We start from the raw sequence: 18176 nt of genomic DNA, 5'->3' as shown, positions 1-18176 counted from the left end.
AGTTTATTTTGCATAGAAACAATATACTTGAATTCCACTGAACATCTCTCTTTCGGTCAAGTTAATTCAAAATTGGGAAACTTAGATGCTTTATCATGTAACATTGAGAACTCTCAAGATAAATGCAGCATAAAAAGAATCTTCTGAACTTCTAGGCTAAGACACTGCAGTGCCATTATTTTAATGGCTAAAAAGAGAAGTTAAAAAGAAAATGGGTAGGGTACTTTTTACAGTAAAGGCTTCATTATAAGAGTCCCAGTAATCTAAAAGTCAACACCCAGCAGGATAGGCCCCACAGAGGCTGCTGGTGGCAGGCATGTAGCTGGGGTTCTGGAATGAGAGCCACAGACAGAATCAGAGATGAAAGCCTGGTCTATGAAAGGCTCACTCAGCTCCCTTAAAACTCTAAATGTGTATATGAAGAATTCTACAAAGGCAAGGCAATGGAAACTGTGAAAAGCTATCATGCCAGCAGCAACACAGCGTTTATTCTAGCTTCAGAAAAGCTCTATTTCATTAAATTCTAGTTATCCCAACCTTCTTCCAACCCTCTCTGTCCTCTCAGAAAACACCTAAGAAACATTTGTGAGGCATACTGAGTTTCTTCTCTTTTTATTTCAGGAGGATGCAAAAATTTCCACGCAGATACTGAGCCATAAATCTTTTTTTAAGGAGATAAACAACAGAAGAAGGATACAGGTTAAGAGTCAGATGTTCTTAGAATCTGGGTAACTAAAAAGAACTGTAGCTAGAATAACTGAAGCCAGAAAATTCTCTGCAACTTGTTGCTTATATAATCTCAGTTTCTTCACCCATAAAATGGGAATAATTATATCTACTGTTCTAACTCCAAAGTGTTCTGAGGAACCAACCAGAATGTGTGTAGAAACATTTTATAAACAGAAGTGTCAAAGTTATTATTTTTAGTAAAAATAACGTGTACTTTAAAAAAAGATAGTTAAGAAAGGACAAACACAATTAAGCAGAGCAGAGAGAAGAAGGAAGGGCAGCCTGGTCCCAAGTCTACGATCCCAAAGGAATCATTACCAAAGAGCATACACAGTGTTTTTGTTTTTATGATCTTCTGAACTAAAACTTCATTATTTTTCCTTTGGCAGTAAAACGGGTTGACAGCTCAGGAAACAAGAATTTCATGAGATATATAAGAACTAATCACATATACAAGGTAAACTAGAATATTATTAAAATAAAAAGTGAGAATCCTTTTTTTTTTTTTACTCTTGAGGGGAGGGAAAGTCTAAGCATAACATGAAACCCAGACATCATTAAGGAAAAGATGATTGTATTTACATTTACATAAATGTGTAACTTCTGAAAGGCGAAGCCACCTAAACACACACACACACACATTTATAAATATGAAGAAATCCTACAAATAAGGATTAAGAAAAAGGTAAGCAAACCTTCCAAAGGGGAACTAATATGATGAAACAAACATGTCCTAAAATGACAACAGTATCAATAAATACTGAAAAGGTCACTAACAATATTTCAAGTTAAATCAACTATTATATACTAATTCTTAGCCATCAAATTGGCAAAAAAAAATTTAAAATGCTGAGAATATTTCACTGGAAAAGGCTTGAGAAAATAAGTATGCTTATACATGGTGATAGTTGATACACAGCTTGAATATAGCTTATAGTATCTATCAACATTTAAACTTTGCACCCTCTTTGATCCAAAGATCCTTACTACTCGATCTTACAGAAATACTTATGGTCACAAAGATGTATGCATATGGATGATCAATGGAAAGTTACAATTTTTAAAAGCTGGAAGAAACTCAAATATTTTTCAATATAAAAAAAAGTCAAGAATCAGGGAAATGATTAAGGAGATAAGAAAGCTGACTATTTAGGCCTTACTTGGTCATTTTGCAAGATTCATTCTGGATTTTAGACAGGCTATCATTAGTGGGCTGCCGCTCCTGGGCTAAACCAACAGCTAAAAGTCAAGTGGTTGATCAAAATCTGCTCAACCAGACAGCTGCTTCCAGAGCACAGGGGCCCTAGGCTCTAGGTCAAGGCTCAGACTAAGAAAGGATAATAAACAATCCATCACATCACATCAGGAATGATGTCTTCCCAAGAGCTGAGCAGGGTCTGACAGCGATTATTTGAGAAATAGGCCTGATCCTGAACTTGCATGACCCTGAGAGTGAATGCTGTCTTAAATTTTGTATTATAGGTATCTCATTTGCTTCACTCTAGTTCTGCTGTTGAAAATAGCAACTTACTTGTTAAATGACAAGGATCAAGATATATGAGCCAATACTTTTTATTCTCATCCAAATGTTGTATAATGAGGTGCTTAGTTTTAAAAAACATAAGTGGGTTTCTCAAAAGGCTCCCTTCCCCACTTACGGTTCTTTAAAAAGAAAATTCTCAAAAATATCATAAACCTGTAGTTGTCACCATCCTACTGGGGGGGCATCATTTGAGGTAGAGACCTATACCAAGGAGGCAAGTCAGTCTCTCATCAAATCATACAAAGTAATATCTATACGTCTATCTGACCTCCTCTACTATAAAGACACCACAGGTGAAAAAGCTGCCTAGGAAGTTCCTATCACAGCTGGGGTGCCTGTTTTTAGACAGTTGCTACATATGGCACCACCCTTATTGTCCTAGGAAATCAGGTCTGCAGGACTACACATCACAGAGATGTTTTTCAGCAGGCCACTCAAATGTCAAATATTTGTTTCAGGAGAAAATACAGATATACAACAATACTAAAGAAATATTAGGCATACTGTTTTACCAACAGTATTAATGAAATATCAAGCGAAATCATCCTAGCTTTGACAACTAGTCTTGAGGATTTCAGATTAGCCATTACATTACTTAGGAGATATGTACCATGGCTGCAACTGGTACATTCTGCTTGGTGTTTGTTTGTGATAAATATTTTCATTCTTTTATGTTATCTTTTACATAGCCAATTTTAGCAGCTGTAAGTACAATCCCAAGTGTTGGACATCTAGGTTTTATTCTTTTGCTACTACAGATGTTTGGGCTTCCCTGGTGTCTCAGACAGTCAAGAATTGGCCTACAATGCAGGAGACCTGGGTTTGATCCCTGGTTCGGAAAGATCCCCTGGAGAAGGGTATGGCAACCCACTCCAGTATTCTTGCCTGGAGAATTCCAGGGACAGAGGAACTTGGCAGGCTATATAGTACATAGGGTTACAAAGAGTCAGACATTGACTGAGCGACTTACACTCAACCATAGAGGTTACAATGAATGTCTCTGTACTTGTATATTTTCCAGTGATTGTTGAATTATTTTCATAGCGGAAAGCCTTAGGATTAGTTCATGAAACTGGAGACTAGAGAGCTTGATGACTCTGGCTCTATGTAGCCTTGTCAGTTCCTCTAGTGGTCAGACCTATCTAAACTGCTCTGGGTATCCTACAGTCCACCAGCAGAGGGCAGCATCTCCCAGACTAACAGGGCCAAGAGATGAAGACACCAAGCATAGAAAGCAGAGAGGAAAAGGATAGTCAGAAGACAAAGGCAAAATCTACAAGAAAATGCTCTTCATGGTTCCCAATGTCTGAAAGATGTAAGATGTGGTAGGCCCTGGCTCCTGCAAGACAACTGAGGATCATCCAAAACTAGCAACATCCAAAACTCTGTGTCCTTGATTCCTTTATTGGCATCAGGATGGAAAATTTACCTCCCCTTAAACAGGTGTATATAGCTCTATACTGGCCACAGAGACCATGGCAACTTGGATCCTGCTAGTAACAGAGATGACAAGAGCCTTATCTTTGGAGAGACTAAAAAAGGAATAGTATTAGGCTGTTGGTCTCACTTTGGTGGTTTTCACTGAAGGAAAGAATGGAAATGACAAGTACATGTATCTATCCTAGCTGTCCAAGTTCTCATCTCCCTTTCTTGGCTTCACTTTAAAGTGAGTTAGGGGCAAGGCAAGGATAGTGTAGGCAGCAATGAGGTGAAAGGTAACCAGCAGGCCAGAGCAGTTAGAGAATAGGCCTAAGGAAATGGAAATAGCTATGGCTGAAATGTCTTAGTGTTCATTTTAAAACATCAAACAGGTAAGTCAACCTAAGTTAACCTGAATTACAGTTTGAGTTACTCCAATACTGCACCTCATGAGAGCCTAGATAAATGCCAAATCCTGACCTATCAAAAGGCTAGAAACTATTTAAATTTACCGGCTATTCAACACTGCCCTTCCCTGATATGTTAACTTCTCTCTAGAACGTCTATATGATTGATAATGTATAACCACATTACAAAGAAAATAATGCAACATTGAAATGGTTAGGGAAAATAGGCTCTCTTATATGCTTATTTAAAGGGTGAAGAACTTGGAGGGGGTTATTTACCATCTTCAGTGGGGAGATATTTAACAGCACTAAAACTGAAATGTACAAAGCCTATCATTTGAAAATGTCACTTCCAGGACCTAAGGCCACAAAAGTAACAGCACCAGAAAGCAAAGTGTTATATACAAGGGTATTTGCTACAGCCCTATTCATAATAGGGGGCTTCCTTGGTGGCTTAGCTGTAAAGAATCTGCCTGACAATGCAGGAGACGTGGGTTCGATCCCTGGGTCGGGAAGATCCCCTGGAGAAGAAAATGGCAACCTACTCCAGTATTCTTACCTGGGAAATCTCATGGACAGAGGAGCCTGGTGGGCTACAGTCCATGGGGTCACAAGAAGTCGGACACGACTGAGCATAAGCAGCAACAATTCATAATAGAGGGGGGGAAAAGCAACCAAATGTCTACTAATTAAAGATGAATTAAACAAATCCTGGCATATCTATTCATACAATCATAAAAATAATGATAGATCTATAAATCCTACCATGGAATAATCTGTAAGACAAATTAAGTGAAATAAAACAAGCTATACAGAATAAGATAATTTTTGTTTTTAAAAAACTGCATGTTTTGGAAAGTCTCGAAGAACATATGCCAGAATGCTCAAGCTCAAATTCTGGCTTTGCCACTTATTAGAACAGCGACTTAACGTTTAGTCCTTAAACTTCAGTTTCCTCATTCATAAAATAAAGAAAAATAGTATCAACTTCAATGGATTATTTCATATATATGCTATATGAAATAAGTGAATTGAATTGATATATAAGGCAGTACAATGCCTGGCATACAGTAAATGCTCAAAACACTCAGATGCTAACAATTATTATTACTACCATCACCACCCCTGGAAAGTGTAATTATGGAGGTGACTCACTTACCAAGTTTCATACTTTCCTATATAAAAAATTTTTCAGAACAAGCATGTATTACTTTTATAATTTGAAAGATGGTAATGATAACCCTATATGTGAGACAGAAAAAGAGACACAGATGCATAGAACAGTCTTATGGACTCTGTGGGAGAAGGTGAGGGTGGGACGATCTGAGAGAATAGCATTGAAACATGTATATTATCATATGTGAAATAGAACACCATTCCAGGTTCGATGCATGAGACAAATGCTCAGGGCTGGGGCAATGGGATGACCCAGAGGGACGGGATAGGGAGGGAGGTGGGGTTCAGGATGGGGAACACATGTAAACCCATGGCTGATTCATGTCAATGTATGGCAAAAACCACTACAATATTGTAAAGTAATTAGCACCCAACTAAAATAAATAAATTAAAAAAAAAGAAAAAAAGAAAAAATGATTAAAAAAATAAAAGATACATCTTTATACTCAAGAGAAAAGAAAATGCATGTCCATTAAAAAGACTTGTATGTGAATGTTTGGAGCAGCATTAATCATAATAAATAACTGGAAATAATCCAAATGTCCATCAACTACTGAATGGATAAACAAAATGTATGTACGGTATATCAATATCATGGAGTGTTATTCAGAAACAGAACTATACTATGACATGAACAAACTTCCAAAGCATCATGCCAGGTGAGAGAAGCAAGACATGGAGAACACACAGTGTATGGCTCCATTTAGATGAAATGTCCAAAAGGGCAAATCTAGAGAGATTACAGGGATCGCCTGGATCAGGAGTTGGGAATAGTATTAACAGTTAAGGGACACAAGGGACTTTATTGGGATGATGATGAAAATATTCTAAAAATGACTTAAGGTAATGGTAAATTTCCCTGGAGAAGGGAATGGCAACCCACTCCAGTATTCTTGCCTGAAGAATTCCATGGACAGAGGGGCCTGGTGGACTACAATCCATGGAGTCACAAGGAATCAGACACAATTGAGCGACTAACACAACGACATGACACGAATGGTAAATTTACTAAACATCACTATTTTACACAGTAAAATGTGCCTAAATGCAGTTGTTTTTTTAAAAAAAGTTGGAAAAAGGTATCCTTCTAAATCATGCATTATTCTATGCTCATACAAAGCTTTGCCCTTTGGAAAAAGATTTTCATATGCATTATCCTATTTGACCCTCATAAGCAAGAGTAAGGATCATGCCCTTTGAAGAGAAAAGGAAAATAATGCTCACAAAAGTAACATAACTAGCCTACAGCCACTGTTAACAAGTAAAGCTACTGGAGCCCAGCTACTGAACATAACTAAATCAATAAACATGGTAGTAAAAATGTGCCAAGACTGCAAGGTCCAGGTATAAGCACCAAAAAGTGATCACACCTTAGCTGAATACTGAAAGACAGGGGGTTTTAATTTTTTTTTTTTAACTTTTAGAGTAAGTGTATATTTACAAAATTTTATATAAAAGGTGCTTTTTCTCCCTTATACACTCCACTAAAACTGAGATCATTACAGACTAATTCCCAGAAGCAACAAGATATATCCTTTTTTTAGCTCATAAAACACTCAGCACACAATTGGTTCACATATGATTTTAACAACGATGGAAAATAATTATAAATTTTAAAAGGATTAAATTGAACATTATTCTATTAATAAATGCATCCTGCACTTCATTTTGTATAGAAAAACTAGAGGCAAATGACAAGAGACAAAATTCAAACCATCAACTACATGGAAGATTCATTCTTTTTCCTCTCCTCCACCTCGCTTTTTTTGGACAGATGGTTACTTTTCAGCATTTTGCTTAAAAGTACAGAAAGCCACCTGCATCTGCAGTCTCCATCAGCCTTCGAAGCATCAGGCAATCAACTAAAAAAACAATGAAGGCCTAGTACAACCAACCAATAATCTCCCTATAGCTTTCTTTTACTGACTAGCTCCAGAGAACTGCAGTAGTGTAAGGTAGGAAGTTAGGCATGAGCAACAGGCGTGGCCTAGCCGAAAAGGATGCAAGCTGATCTCTAAACCCCATACCAGACACGCCCCAGAGAGCTCACAGATAGACTACAAAAATAGCCACAGAAACTTTTCCAACTACTGCACATGCCCCCTAGGCACACAGTGGACACAAACTAACCACAGGAGCTTCTCCAACTCCCGCACATGTCTTCAAATACCCTTAGGCAGTTAGGAGCCAATTAAGGGTTTGTGAATATTGATTATAACAGATTAATTATGGGAAAGACATGCACAACAGAACCTGTTATGTAACTTGCAACCGTCAATTGGCCTTAAGCATACGCCTATTTGCATTCCCTTTTCACACTGGTATTGTTCAACCTCTCAGTCCTGTCCAACTCTTTGCAACCCCAAGGGCTACAGCACACCGCGCTTCCCTGTCCTTCACTATCTCCTGGATTTTACTCAAGAAAGGCAAAGCCAAAGAATGCTCAACTGCTACTGCTACTGCTAACTCGCTTCAGTCGTGTCCGACTCTGTGCGACCCCATGGACTGCAGCTCACCACGCTCCGCCGTCCCTAGGATTCTTCAGGCAAGAATACTGGAGTGGGTTGCCATTTCCTTCTCCAGTGCATGAAAGGGAAAAGTGAAAGTGAAGTTGCTCAGTCGTGTCCGACTTGTAGCGACCCCATGGACTGTAGCCTACCAGGCTCCTCCGTCCATGGGATTTTCTAGGCAAGAGTACTGGAGTGGGGTGCCATTGCCTTCTCCGAAGAATGCTCAAACCACCCCACAATTGCACTCATCTCACACGCTAGTAAAGTAATGCTTAAAATTCTCCAAGCCAGGCTTCAGCAATACGTGAACTGTGAACTTTCAGATGTTCAACCTGGTTTTAGAAAAGGCAGAGGAACCAGAGATCAAATTGCCAACATCTGATGGATCATCGAAAAAGCAAGAGAGTTCCAGAAAAACATCTACCTCTTCTTTATTGACTATGCCAAAGCCTTTGACTGTGTGGATCACAATAAACTGTGGAAAATTCTGAAAGTGATGGGAATACCAGACCACCTGACCTGCCTCTTGAGAAACCTGTATGCAGGTCAGGAAGCAACAGTTAGAACTGGACATGGAAAAAAAGACTGGCTCCAAATAGGAAAAGGAGTACGTCAAGGCTGTATATTGTCACCCTGCTAATTTAACTTATATGCAGAGTACATCATGAGAAACACTGGGCTGGAGGAAGCACAAGCTGGAATCAAGATTGCCGGGAGAAATATCAATAACCTCAGTTATGCTGATGACACCACCCTTATGGCAGAAAATGAAGAACTAAAGAGCCTCTTGATGAAAGTGAAAGAGGAGAGTGAAAAAGTTGGCTTAAAGCTCAACATTCAGAAAACAGATCATGGCATCGGGTCCCATCACTTCATGGCAGATAGATGGGAAAACAGTGGAAATAGTGGCTGACTTTACCTTTTTGGGCTCCAGAATCACTGCAGATGGTGATTGCAGCCATGAAATTAAAAGACATTTACTCCTTGGAAGGAAAGTTATGACCAACCTAGACAGCATATTAAAAAGCAGAGACATTACTTTGCCAACAAAGGTCCATCTAGTCAAGGCTATGGTTTTTCCAGTGGTCATGTATGGATGGGAGAGTTGGACTATAAAGAAAGCTGAGCGCCGCAGAATTGATGCTTTTGAACTGTGGTGTTGGAGAAGACTCTTGAGAGTCCCTTGGGCTGCAAGGAGACCCAACCAGTCCATCCTAAAGGAGATCAGTCCTGGGTGTTCATTGGAAGGACTGATGTTGAAGCTGAAACTCCAATACTTTGGCCACCTGATGCGAAGAGCTGACTCATTGGAAAAAACCCTGATGCTGGGAAGGATTGAGGGCAGGAGGAGAAGGGGACGACAGAGGATGAGATGGTTGGATGGCATCAGCGACTCAATGGACATGAGTTTGGGTAAACTTCGGGAGTTGGTGACGAACAGGGAGGCCTGGCATGCTGCAGTTCATGGAGTCACAAAGTCAGACACAACTGAGAGACTGAACTGAACATGTCCATTGAGTCAACGATGCCATCCAACCATCTCATCCTCTGTCGCCCCCTTCTTCTCCTGTCTTCAATCTTTCCCAGCATCAGGGTTTTTTACAATGAGTCAGCTCTTTGCTTCAGGTGGCCAAAGTACTGGAGCTTCAGCATCAGTCCTTCCAATGAATAGGACTGATTTCCTTTAGGATTGATTGGTTTGATTTCCTTGCTGTATGAGGGATTCTGAAGAATCTTCTCCAGCACCACAATTAAAAGCATCAATTCCTTGGTGCTCAGCCTTCCTTATGATCCAACTCTCACATTCGTACATGACTACTGGAAAAACCATAGCTTTGATTATACGAACCTTTGTCAGCAAAGTAATGTCTTTGCTTTTTAATACACTGTCTAGGTTTGCTATAGCTTTTCTTCCAAGGAGCAAGCGTCTTTTAACTTCATGGCTACAGTCATTGTCCACAGCAATTTTGGAGCCCAAGAAAAGAAAGTGTCACTTTTCACTTTTTCCCCATATGTTTGGTAAAGAATCCGCCTGGAATGCAGGAGACCCCGGTTTGATTCCTGGGTCAGGAAGATCCCCTGGAGAAGGGATAGGCTACCCACTCCAGTATTCTTGGGCTTCTCTTATGACTCAGCTGGTAAAGAATCTGCCTGCAATGTGGGAGACCCGGCTTCGATCCCTGGGTTGGGAAGATCCCCTGGAGAAGGGAAAGGTTACCCACTTCAGTATTCTGGTGTGCAAAATTCCATAGACCGTATAGTCCATGGGGTGGCAGAGTCAGACACGACTGAGTACTTTCACTTTCACTCACCATGAAGTGATGGGACCAGATGCCATGATCTTAGCTTTTCGAATTTTGTGTTTTAAGCCAGCCTTTTCACTCTCCTCTTTCACCTTCATCAAGAGGCTCTTTAGTTCCTCTTTGCTTTCTGCCATAAGGGTGGTGTCATCTGCATATCTGAGGTTATTGATATTTCTCCCAGTAATCTTGATTCCAGCTTGTGATTTATCCAGCCTGGCACTTTGCATAATGGTGACAGGTACAAGCCCAATTTTGCACCAAGGGCAGAACCAAGAGGAGGTGACAGGGAGTATAAAAAGGGAAGCCAGGAGGGATCGTTGCCACTCCTTCAGAGTCAGCCCACTCCCACATCTTGGGAGTGTATTATCCTCTGTTTAATAAAAGACCTGTTTTGCTTGAGCTGTAACTTAGCTGTAAGCAGTCTGTTGTTTCAAATCCTTGCTACAATAAGATAGGAGCCGAGAAATCCTGTCGGCTAGAGCCATAATCAGTCCACTGTTCCAAATCTTTGTTATGATGCAAGAAGAACCAAGGGAGAGAAATAAACTGACCTAAGAGTAGGAAATAATTGGTTCCATGTAAAAAATCCTGTGTCTGTACATTAAACAGGGTTGATAATGTGACTGATTTTGCTCACTCCCACTTTAAAGATAGAAAAGTAACCTTGGGCAGGCAAAATGTCCAAGTTTCTTTAGCATTTGCTGTTGATCACAACTAAAAAGAACAAGACTCCTTGAACCATTAACTAAAACACCTTGCACTAAACCTTGACAACTGTGATAATTTTACCTAATCACAGTCTCTGAAAAGAAACACCCAGAGGTAACTGGTAAACTAGAAACGATATAATACCAGCAAATTATAAATCCTGGACCATTTAATATATTTGGGATTTATTTTTGTCTTTACACTTGACATTATGTTCTTTAGGATTTGGGAACCTAAAAGAAGGTAGAGAGGAGTTACCCCAGGCCCAAGGAGCAGCGGCTGCGTGGGCACAGGAGGGCCGAGAGGAGTTACTCCACATTCAAGGTCAGGAGGGGCCGTCGTGAGTAGATACCCCTTGTCCAAGGTAAGGAGCAACGGCTGCACTTTGCTGGAGCAGCCGTGAAGAAATACCCATGTCCAAGGTAAGAGAAACCCAAGTAAGATGGTAAGTGTTGCAAGAGGGCATCAGAGGGTAGACACACTGAAACTAAAATTACAGAAAACTAGCTAATCTGATCACACGGACCACAGCCTTGTCTATCTCAATGAAACTAAGCCGTGCCGTGTGGCGCCACCCAAGACGGATGGGTCATGGTGGACAGGTCTGACAGAATGTGGTCCACTGGAGAAGGGCATGGCAAACCACTTCAGTATTCTTGCCTTGAGAACCCCATGAACAGTATGAAAAGGCAAAAAGATAGGACACTGAAAGATGAACTCCCCAGGTCAGTAGGTGCCCAATATGCTACTGGAGATCAGTGGAGAAATAACTCTAGAAAGAATGATGGGATGGAGCCAAAGCAAAAACAATACCCAGCTGTGGATGTGACTGGTGATAGAAGCAAAGTCCGATGCTGTAAAGAGCAATATTGCATAGGAACCTGGAATGTTAGGTCCATGAATCAAGGCAAATTGGAAGTGGTCAAACAGGAGATGGCAAGAGTGAACGTCGACATTTTAGGAATCAGCGAACTAAGATGGACTGGAATGGGTGAATTTAACTCAGATGACCATTATAGCTACTACTGTGGGTAGGAATCCCTTAGGAGAAATGGAGTAGCCATCATAGTCAACAAAAGAGTCCGAAATGCAGTACTTGGATACAATCTCAAAAACGACAGAATGCTCTCTGTTCGTTTCCAAGGCAAACCATTCAATATCACAGTAATCCAAGTCTATGCCCTGACCAGTAACGCTGAAGAAGCTGAAGTTGAACGCTTCTATGAAGACCTACAAGACCTTCTAGAACTAACACCCCAAAAAGATGTCCTTTTCATTATAGGGGACTGGAATGCAAAAGTAGGAAGTCAAGAAACACCTGAAGTAACAGGCAAATTTGGCCTTGGAGTACAGAATGAAGCAGGGCAACGGCTAATAGAGTTTTGCCAAGAGAACGCACTGGTCATAGCAAACACCCTCTTCCAACAACAAAAGAGAAGACTCTACACGTGGACATCACCAGATGGTCAACAACGAAATCAGATTGATTATATTCTTTGCAGCCAAAGATGGAGAAGCTCTATACAGTCAGCAAAAACAAGACCAGGAGCAGACTGTGGCTCAGATCATGAACTCCTTATTGCCAAATTCAGACTTAAATTGAAGCAAGTAGGGAAAACCACTAGTCCACTCAGGTATGACCTAGATCAAATCCCTTATGAGTATACAGTAGAAGTGACAAATAATTTAAAGGATTAGATCTGATAGAGTGCCTGATGAACTATGGACAGAGGTTCGTGACACTGTACAGGAGACAGGGATCAAGACCATCCCCATGGAAAAGAAATGCAAAAAATGCAAAAAAGCAAAATGGCTGTCTGAGGAGGCCTTACAGATAGCTGGGAAGAGAAGAAAAGCAAAAAGCAAAGGAGAAAGGGAAAGATATTCCCATCTGAATGCAGAGTTCCAAAGAATAGCAAGGAGAGATAAGAAGGCCTTCCTCAGCGATCAATGCAAAGAAATAGAGGAAAATAACAGATTGGGAAAGACTAGAGATCTCTTCAAGAAAATTAGAGATACCAAGGGAACATTTCATGCAAAGATGGGCTCGATAAAGGACAGAAATGGTATGGACCTAACAGAAGCAGATGATATTAAGAAGAGGTGGCAAGAATACACAGAAGAACTGTAAAAAAAAAGATCTTCACGACCCAGATAATCACGATGGTGTGATCACTCACCTAGAGCCAGACATCCTGGAATGTGAAGTCAAGTGGGCCTTAGAAAGCATCACTACGAACAAAGCTAGTGGAAGTGATGGAATTCCAGTTGAGCTATTTCAAATCCTGAAAGATGATGCTGTGAAAGTGCTGCACTCAATAGGCCAGCAAATTTGGAAAACTCAGCAGTGGCCACAGGACTGGAAAAGGTCAGTTTTCATCCTAATCCCCAAAAAAGGCAATGCCAAAGAATGCTCAAACTACCGCACAATTGCACTCATCTCACATGCTAGTCAAGTAATGCTCAAGATTCTCCAAGCCAGGCTTCAGCAATACGTGAACCGTGAACTTCCAGATGTGCAAGCTGGTTTTAGAAAAGACAGAGGAACCAGAGATCAAATTGCCAATATCTGCTGGATCATCAAAAAAGCAAGAGACTTCCAGAAAAACATGTATTTCTGCTTTATTGACTATGCCAAAGCCTTTGACTGTGTGGGTCACAATAAACTGTGAAAAAGCCACAAACAGGGTTTTTTGAATTACGGACAGATCACAGAAAGCACTAGAAAACTTGACAAGGGAAAAATAACTGAGCTCAATTCTGGCTCCTGAGGCTTTCTCATTGAGACATAGGTTTGGAACAAGCAAGGCACAATGGGCTCAATTTTTACATGATTTTATGCACAGAGAAACAGGCCTTGGAAAATAGTTCATAAATCCATGGTTGGTGGGATGCCTCACACTGTAATATAACCACAGAATCTTAAAAAGGGGGCTATGAGCCCCAACACCAGACAGTGTACTTCTAAAGGTCCAGAAGCAGAATTCCTTTGCAATGTGCCAAATAAGAGGTCTGCTTTATAGGCTATGATAGGATTCTCTTTGCCTCTCTTAGCAGCCAGCCCTCTGCAGACTGTCAGGCTGGGACATGGGGCCCTTTGCTGCAGTGCTACAGTGCTTACAGCCAGACCCACCTCTCCTCAAGCAACAAAATACAAATAAACTGTATGGCACTAAAAATAACTGCATGCCTACACACTTGGGGCAAATTCTGGACCCAAATGATATAGAGATAAAAACCCAACTGTCACTTTTAAAGAGCCTGGAGCAAAAACAGGGTGTGAAGAGCAAAAGGAGGATACTGAGCATGTCCCCTGTACACACCACCACCAAAGGGGTGGGCAAAATACCTAAGCAACCCCTCAGGCCTGAGTCCTGGACACACCCCTACCCTCACTCCATAAAAGGAACAAGCTTGCCCCTCTCCTCAGAAGTGAAGCAAGGGAACCTGTTGCTTTTCTTGCTGCCCCCTGCTACAGCAGGGACCCCAATTAAGCCTTACCTAAATTTCTAATCTGGCCTCCAGTCAATTTCTATTGATTGGGGATGGTCAAGAACCCTGGTTGGTAACAGCATGGTAAGAAAAAAATTATCAAAGTAAAGTGACTTGAAGAAAGTTAAATATATGATGGCAGAGTATTAAGACTTGATTTTTGGTCAGTTCTGAGTTGTCAGAGGATTTCAAAGTGGGAATGGGTAAAGGGATGGGGGTGAGAGATGGCAAGTCACGAGTCAGGAATGAAAGGTGAATCCCTTCACATGGCCAAGGGCAATACTCTATACAGTGTGAGTCTGATTACTTAGAATCATAACACGGTCTTAATTTCCCCTTCCCACTGAGTATTAAGTAAAGAAATCCCAATTTAATTTTTTTAGTCTTACCTCAGCTATACTATGGGATCTTGAGGCATAACCATTTATCTCTGCACAGACCAGAAATCTGAAGAACAGATGTCTAGCTCCCCACTGAGCCTATTGGGTAGACAACTTCAGATCAGCCCCACCCCCCTACACACCCTCCCACTTCATACTTTTTCTTCTAACCTTACCGGGTCATGACTTTGTGCCTGGCATCTGGCACAGTACTAACTGTCTTAAGTGTATCACCTTACCAAAATCTCAAAAGAAGTTTGGAAGTACAATTATCCTTATTTTAGAAATAAAAACATTGAGTCTCAGAGAGGTTAGGTAAATTGCCCAAGGTCAAACAGCTCATAAAGAACAGAGCTAGAATACAAACCCAGGAATGTCTGATTACTAAAAACACAAGCTCTTAACAACACTGCCATAGTAGTGGCAGCAACTGGCAACAGACTTCAAGGGTATGGTGACTCACTGGGGAGAAAGCTGATCTACTTGTGCAGATGTCCTTGCAGGCAAATATGGAAATTCTGTTTCTTGAGGGTCGTGGCAGCTTCCTCACACATGGTGGCAGCAGTGGGATCATGGACACAGGTTATCTAAGCTAGTAAATCTGTCCTCAACAGATGAGAATATTACCGTCTGCCTCTCTCCAGGGTGGCTTTCTAATACTAAGTTGCATTTTGATTAAGACTCCTGTTCTATTTCATTTTCTCTCCAAATAGGTAATACCCCAATTCACTTCATATTTGGTATCTTCCTATCTTCTCTTCCAAATCCCTGTTGGCATCATGTCCCTGCCTAGCCTAGAGATGTGCAGGGACAAAATGCTGGGATGGGAGTTATCCTAGGACACACCAACTACCTACATAAGATCATGAGGCCATTTCCCAAAAGCAAAAATCAAGAAAGTAGGTCCCCTGACACAATGGTTTCTCCAAACAACATGAAACAACTCTCTGCGATATCAAACACTGTTCAGTCAAACCTTGAGGTTTGAGCCTTGCTACCGGCTGGGTCTCTGCAGTTTGTGCGATGCCCTGGGTTTTGCTCCAGATCCGTCACATTGCATTAGCGCCCTTCCTCCTCACTGCTTACAGAAATAACAATCTTGAACGTGGCAGCACAATCCATTTGTCCTGCTCTAATTACTTTTTGACATTACTCTTTTTGCTGCTAACGTCGTTCCTCCCTCTTTCTTTCTTCTTTTCTGCCTGAGGGCATCATCAGAATCATCTGAAAAGATCTTTAGGTTCCACCAATATATATTTTGTTAACTTTTTATCACAAAATAGTTCCAAGGAGGAGTACAACAGTTTCAAGAAGAAAAGCCACCAGGCTCTCAAAAGCATCTCCAGAATTTTCCAGCTGGCACAGAGAGAATGGCCAAGGGGAAAATGCTCAGATTTGAAGTTAAAGGATCTGGACAAATTGTAGCTCTGCCACTCACTATGTGACACCTTGGGCAAGTCCCCTAACCTGTCTCAGTCTCAGAACTCTATTCAGACAAGTTGGGTTATATCTGATAACCTAATAAGAGCTTCTATGGAGATCAACTGAGACAGGTATGTGAAAGTACTGTAGAAAGAACTGCAGTTGTGTTATTATTAAGAGACACAAAAGTAATGATCAATGTTGACAGGAATCTCTGAGTCTTGTGTTTTTCATTAAACTTAGTGTGATGGTTAATTTTATATGTCAGCTTGGCTGGGCCATCAGATCAAACATTTGATCAAATATTACTGTGTATTTCCATGATGGATGGAATGAAATTTTTTGAATAAAACTAACATTTAAATTTGTTAAGTTTAACAAATTTAAATTTAATTTTGACTTTGAGTATAGTAGATTGCCCTTAATAATGTGGTTGGGCCTCACTGAATGAGTTGAAGGCCTGAAGAGAACATAAAGACCAGCCTCCACTGAGCAAGACAGAAATCTCCAGGAGAGAATGTCTTTGGACTTGACTGGAACATCAGCTCTACTGGGTCTCTAGCCTGACAGCCTTTGGACTGGAATTGCACCACTGACTTTCCTGAGTCTCCAACTTGCTGGCCTACTCTGCTGATTCTGCACTTGTAAGCTTCCTTAATTATGACAGCCAAATCCTTACAATACATTTTTAGTTATCTACATGCACGTACACACAAACATACACATCCCATATTGGTTCGGTTGCTCTGGAGAATCCTGACTAATACTGACTAACCCTGAGCGTGTGTGCATGCTCAGTCATGTCCGACTCTGTGTAACCCCATGAACTATAGCTCACCAGGCTCCTCTATCCATGGAATTTTCAGGGCAAGAATACTGGAGTGGGTTGCCATTAACTACTCCAGGAATACACACCTAGGATCTAGTTTTGTTTAGGATTCACAAGAACCATCCTGGAAAAACTAAATCCAAAAGTTTATCTCCAGAGCTCTTTTTGCTTCAGGATGACAGATCCTGATTTATAAATTCATATGTTCTCAAAGTCACTTTTAAGCCAGTTGCTGGAACTTAAAAGGCTTTCATCAATAATAAGAAAGAGTTTAAAGACAAAGGATTGAGATGCTATCCTTATAGGAGAGATTAACACAGTGATTAATACATTTGTTGGGTTAGTACAAGATTCAGTGTTGTTCTATCTAGAAAATACTTTTGGAAGAAAAGAATACAATGTTTATTAAACACTTCTCATGTGTTAAGTAAGCACTACACTGGGTGTTTCACATATATTGTTATAGTCAACCTTAATACCTGTAGTACAAAGACATTTCCCATTTTTGCAAATGAAAAATTGAGCTCTGAGAGAAGAGTTTGGGCATAGGTCAAACATAACTATAATGTGGTAGACCTGGAATCAGACTGACTCCCCATCCACCCATTTCAGACTACAGGACAGACATACTGAATAGTCTCTACCTAATATGGTAAAAAAAAAAAAAAAAAGTAGGGGATGATGAACTTTGATAGACTTGTTTCCTTTTCTCCACTCATTCTGAGATGTGGGGTGACAAAAAGCTCAAAAGGTAGAAAACAAGAAGCACTGGGCTAAAGCAGGCTTTGGAAATCTACAGGCTGAGGGATTTTCAGCAGGATGTCAAACCAAGCACTTTCCTTATAGCAAAAGATTGGATATAAAGAGCGACATCTTGGCAGACCAGACGGTTTTGGTTTTGTTTTGTTTTGTTTTTTAAAGAAAGCAACAGAAAGTGCAATGGTCCCAGTCAACTAAATATAGATGGGGGAAAGATGGTTTGTGAGGTAGAGGGAAGCTGTTTGGTCTTTGCTGTTAACGTTAACAAGCCAGCACAGCCTCTCTGTGCTGACACTTCATGATCAAGTGATAAGTCAAGCCAAAGCCAAGCCAAAGAAGTCTCTCTCTCCTGCAGCGCTTCCCTTTTCCCATCTCAAATGGCCTTTCAGGATCCAGCCTTAATTCACATTCTTCCTACCACAAACGCATATACTTAACAGGGAAAACTAATTTTGCATTTTGTATTGTTGTACAGAGCCTGCCAACCAAGGACAGGAAC

The 18176-nt window shown here is 40.7% G+C and overlaps 1 protein-coding gene and 1 long non-coding RNA gene across 7 annotated transcripts in view; both read right to left on the bottom strand.

Annotated features, from left to right (window-relative positions):
• The window catches only part of NR6A1 (nuclear receptor subfamily 6 group A member 1), a 221792-nt gene that overhangs the window by 72417 nt on the left and 131199 nt on the right, over nucleotides 1-18176 (bottom strand). The window lies entirely within an intron of this gene.
• On the bottom strand, nucleotides 2959-12241 carry LOC145545054 (uncharacterized). Its single transcript, XR_014081841.1, has 3 exons — nucleotides 10533-12241; nucleotides 7973-8514; nucleotides 2959-7828 (listed from the first exon to the last, which is right to left on the bottom strand). It is a non-coding gene; the product is annotated as an uncharacterized LOC145545054 (long non-coding RNA).

Source organism: Giraffa tippelskirchi, chromosome 4 (genome assembly GCF_054371585.1).
Source record: "Giraffa tippelskirchi isolate mGirTip1 chromosome 4, T2T-mGirTip1v1.2.pri, whole genome shotgun sequence".
Classification (NCBI taxonomy): domain Eukaryota; kingdom Metazoa; phylum Chordata; class Mammalia; order Artiodactyla; family Giraffidae; genus Giraffa; species Giraffa tippelskirchi.
Note: the sequence above shows the minus strand (reverse complement) of the source record. Positions and strands in the feature narration are given on the sequence as shown.